The sequence below is a fragment of the Psammomys obesus genome, unplaced genomic scaffold, assembly GCF_907164565.1.
Source record: "Psammomys obesus unplaced genomic scaffold, mPsaObe1.curated_primary_1811, whole genome shotgun sequence".
NCBI lineage: Eukaryota > Metazoa > Chordata > Mammalia > Rodentia > Muridae > Psammomys > Psammomys obesus.
Genome location: NW_026596225.1, coordinates 816,653 through 822,232, shown reverse-complemented (window position 1 = coordinate 822,232; position 5,580 = coordinate 816,653).

Below are 5,580 nucleotides of genomic sequence, written 5' to 3'. Positions count from 1 at the left end.
TCTTTTTTTCCAGAGAACATTATCACCAGCTACACTTTTAATAACTGAAAATAATAACACGGTAATTATCAATATCAAAATAAATTAACTTTGGCAAACCTTGAAGCCTACTCAGGAAGGAGCTTCCCTGTCTATTTTCACTTAGTAAGAAAGACCCTGACTTCCATGTTGCACTAAACTAGATACCATTTCAGCTCCACTGTAGCTTGTGTATACTCTTCAAATAAAAGCAAACAAAACAGTGGCTATAGGGTGTAGAATTCTAAGGGATTTTGAGTTCTCTATCAGCTTCATCCAAGTTAGTGCCTTCAGTAGGAACAAGACAATAGCCTCACAACAAAGAAACAACCCAGATGTCCCTCAAGGGAAGAATGGATACAGAAATTGTGGTACATTTACACAATGGAATACTATTCACCATTTAAAAACAAGGAAATCATGAAATTTGCAGGCAAACGGTGGGATCTAGAAAAGATCATCTTGGATGAGGTATCCCAGAAGCAGAAAGACACACACAATCTAGTATCCACTTGTGGATACTAGACCTATAAGATAGTGTAAACATACTAAATTCTGTACACCTAAAGAAGCTAAGCAAGGAGGAGGACCCGGGGTAAGATGATCAACCCTCACTCAGAAAGACAAAAGGGATGGGCATCAGAAGAAGGAGAAAACAGGAAACAGGACAGGAGCCTCCTACAGAGGGACTCTGAAAGACTCTACCCATCAGTGTATCAAAGCAGATGCTGAGACTCATAACCAAACTTTGGGCAGAGTACAGGGAATCTTAGGAAAGAAGGGGGATAGTAAGACCTGGAGAGGACAAGAGCACCACAAGGAGAGCAACAGAACCAAAAAATCTTGGCCCAGGGGTCTTTTCTGGGACTGATACTCCAACCAAGGACCATTCGTGGATATAACCTAGATAACCTAGAACCCATGCTCAGATGTAGCCCATGGCAGGTCAGTCTCCAAGTGGGGGCCCTAGTAAGGGGAACAGAGAGTGTCTCTGACATGAAGTCAGTGGCTGGCTTTCTGATCACCTCCCCCTGAGGGGGGAGCAGCCTTGCCAGGCCACGAAGGAGGACAATGCAGCCAGTCCTGATGAGACCTGATATTCTAGGGTCAGATGGAAGGGAAGGAGGACCTCCCTTATCAGTGACCTTGGAGAGAGGCATGGGAGGAGATTAGAGAGGGAGGGTGGGATTGAAGTGGATGAAGGAGGGGGCTACAGCTGGGATACAATATGAATAAGCTGCAATTAATATAAAAAATAAAAATGTAATAAAAAATAAAATAAAATATTGTAGCATGAAAAAAAATTTTTAAAGAATATTGACATGATACTCTTAGGGCTAATAGTAAATATTATAGCCCCACACTTTTTAAATTTACTACAACAGGAGGGGGAATCCTGGGATTCTTTTGCTAGAGATGTAAAAATAAATAAAAAGCCTCTATGGACTGTGAGAAAAATAGAAGTGAAGAATTGGTGTGCTAGTTCTCAGGGAAGACTCTATTTCCTACTCTCAATAACCTTGGTTGTCTGTAGTCCCTTGAGTATGGTTGAGTCCTCGTGGCTTTCCCCCTCCCACTTTGATATGTCTATTGTACTTGTTGAACTCCTGTTTAGGCAGTCATGGTGTTGAGACTCTGCAGGCACAGCTTCTGGTGTTGGGAGGAGGAACTATCTCACAGCAAACTCTTGCTCTAGCACCTCTTCTGCCATGCCCCCTGAACCTTAAGTGCAGGAGATATTTTGCAGATGCATCTATTGAGACTTGGCTTCCAAGTACCAATATGGAGACTGAGCAAGTTTCACTTAGAAATATGTATGCATATACTATCCGTATATACACATAACAATAATTAATGTAAATGAGGACATGAAGTTGAAAGAAAGCAAAGAATGTTTATATTGCAACGGTTTGAAGGGAGGAAAGGGAAGGAAAAAATGATGTAACTACATGTTAATTTTAAGAATTTTTTAAATTTTTAAAGAAAAATCAAAATTATAGCTTTTAGGCTTCAAAAATGGAATGGCAGCATTTGTAGAAAACACTATGAAGATTATTAATATGTGTCTACAATCACGATGGTTTTACTATGGTGAATTTCAAAGCTTGTTGAGTTATAGAATTCCTTCCATAAGTAAAATGTCACAAAGAAGCAAACAAGAAAATAAACAGTGGTATGGCATTCAAAAGCCTTACGTTACTTCAGACCTTTATTTGTCTTGCCTATACCCTGCTTTTTTCAAGAGTTACCTCAAGTTCTCTGTGTTCCTTGAGATGTCTTGTAACTTGGCTTTCCATGTGGCACATCTTCCAATTCCTTTATGGAAAATCCAACCGATTGTACCCACTCAGCCCCCAGACTCTTCTTCTGAAGTTCCCTTTTCAGCTCCACATGAAGACCCCTCTTACAAGGTTTCCATTTCAGCTCAGGGCCCTCTTCATCTCCCCTCATGCCTGCTCTGGTCACGTGGGAAGTATGACCTCCTCCGATTTCTGTTCTTAAAGCTGCTGCAGCCATCTAACACTGTTCGTTTAGGCTCTTCTTTACTGCAGATGAGTTTCTATAATACATTGACTACATTTATTTTCTCTTGTTGGCTTTATTTATATGCCTTGGCTCTGACTGATATAAAGCTGTGAATGACTTAAAAACCTGCCTCTGGTCCCCAGATCTCCTGGAATGGCTGTCATTAGGCACATCTCCAAAACTAGGGAGCCATAGTCCTCACTCTGTCTATAGCTGCGTGACCTTGGGCAAGTCACAGAGTGCTTCTCTTTACTCCCAACAAGGCAGGTTTGCCTTTGTTTCTCACGATTATGTAAAAACATTATGGACAATCTAAATTTTCAAGCTGTTCTTTTATTTTTATCTTGGACTTTTATGTATTTTGGTAAAATAGATGGAAAACATACAAAAAGCTATACCTCAGGTAACTGGCTTCCCAGAGATAATAAATATAACTTTTATGCTCTATTGTCTTAAGTCTTAAAGATAGAAATTTAAAACTTCTTTTAAACAGTAAAATTAAATGAAGATTAAGAGACTTGAGCGTAAGAAAGTGACAGCAGGTCTCGGGTATTGCTACTGATTGCTGCTGTTTCTGTTTGGACCTGGGTGTTTATGCTAAGCAGCCCACACTGTTACTGTGCTCATTTCTTCCTGTTTTGTGGTTTCAGCACTTCCACAGTGGTTTTAGTCCATCGTAATCCAAATTTTAAGTTCATGTACTCAGGGATAATTACCTTTGGTTGCAAGGAGGATGCATATCTATGACAGGAGAGAATTAGACAATTATGGTTTGAGAAATGCTGTTTCAAATGGCAAAGCAAAAACATAAGTTTATAAGTATGTGTATATATATATATCATATACATAAGTATGTATATAACATATATGTCAAATTTGGCTTTTCTAAATTAAAACATTTAGGATTTCAAGTTTGCTATAAATTTGATTTATCTGGTAGAAAATAGTGTCCTTTCTGCACATAATTTGATTCATAATGGAGAGTATTACTTAAATAAATTGCTATACTATGCAATACATTGCATCATGATTGCCTTTTTACTTCCTAGTCTGACCTATTGACTATTACATGTTTGGAGAGGAGCAGGATTGGAACCTTTTCATCATGCATTTTCAGTGTTGGCACAGTGCCTGGCATATGGGAAATTTCAAAACACATGCAACGGATTAATGAATAAATGCCTGGCTGGAGGCAGAATAACTGATATCTTCAGCACAGTACAGCAGTGATGCCTTCTGATACCTCAAATTTAGTGTGTGTGTGTGTGTGTGTGTGTGTGTGTGTGTGTGTGCATGTTGCATTTCTATTATGTGCGTGTAGATATATATGCATGCGGAGGCCAGCAGAGGACATCAGGCATCCTAGTGTCCTGTTTGATGGCTCTCTAACTTACTCATTTGAGAGACAGGTTCTCTCTCTCTCTCTCTCTCTCTCTCTCTCTCTTTTTTTCTCCTGAACCTAGAGTTAGGCTAGTGGTCAGCATACCCAGCTATTACTTTTACTTTTATATATTTAATTAAAACATAATTTCATTGTTTTACCTCTTCTCTTTCATCTCTCCAGCCAGTCCCAAGCCCCCTGTCTCCAACTTTGTCAGTGTTTCCTCTCCATACTCTCAAACTGATGGCCTCTTTTTCTTTCATTGTGATTGTTACACACACACATACATATGTGTTTATATTTATATGTATGTATGTATGTATTCATGTATAAGCAGGTACATATACATAAACACAATGCGTGGATTCTGGTTTTGTTGTTTGGGTGTATATGGTTTCAGAGATGACAACTACGGATTACATAATCAAGGGCTTCCTTTCTAGGTAAAGCAAATTCTCCCTCTTTCAATAGTTATTACTTGACTGTAGCTCATTATCTCTGGTGTGATCTCTCTATTTCTTCCTGCCAACAGAGCATACCTGTTAATATTGTCCTTGTTCAGGTCTTGTTTAGGTAGCATTTCTAGGAAAGACTGTTTCAAAGAAGACTTCCTGGTATTCTGGCTAGGATACTCACTCAGTCCCTCTTCAGTAATGTTTTCTAAGCCATGTATACAAGACTGTGATATAGATGCATTATGTTGTGGTTTAGCTGGATCTATGTGGGTTTTCACGGACTCGTTGATTCTTTTATTTTGTCTGGTTCAGGTTTTCTGTGGTGATCTCCATTTTCTGAAAAAAGAGGGTTCTTTAGCAAGGTGTGGTAGCTATAGTTATTTCTGGTTATAATGATAAGATTTAGAATGTAGTTAGAAATTATACTGATTTAGGAAACTGATGGTACTAGCTTATCCTCTAAGATCCATGACCTCACTAGATAGATTTCCAGTACCAGGCATAATTTTTCCTCATGTTGAATGGGCCTTCATTAGACAGCTGTTGGTGACCAACAACTTGTGAGTGGCACTTATCATACTTTACATGTATCTTGCCATCTTGCCGTGATGGCCATTGTTGTGATCCACAGGTATTGTGGTTGGTTAGCACTAGTAAATGCTTCTTTGCTTTGCCAGGTTGCACAGTATTTTTAGTATCATGGAAATTAGACCAGAGGAAAAAGGTATTTGGGTTAGATCCAACTTGAACAAAATAAGCAAAATTCTGTGTCCTATATGTGCAGTGTTATCAGCAATAGAAACTCACTTTGAATTTCTGACAGGCAATCAAGGAAAATCACAATAGTCCATATTGTTTAGAGGGTCACTTGGGCTACACTGATTAACCATTGTAAGAGATGATAATTGTGGCTTCTACTGGGGTTTCTGTTAGTCTATTGCATGAGAAGGACTCTCAGCCAAAGTGTCATAAAGTCCTTTAAAATACACACACACACACACACACACACACAGAGAGAGAGAGAGAGAGAGAGAGAGAGAGAGAGATTTGTATCATATATAATTTAAGGTAAATATGAATAATACAATTCCTTGAGGCTTTATCAAACAACCTTGTTATTTATCAGTCCTTTTTTCTCCTCCTTTTGTCCTTTCTTCCTTCCTTCCTTCCTTCCTTCCTTCCTTCCTTCCTTCCTTCCTT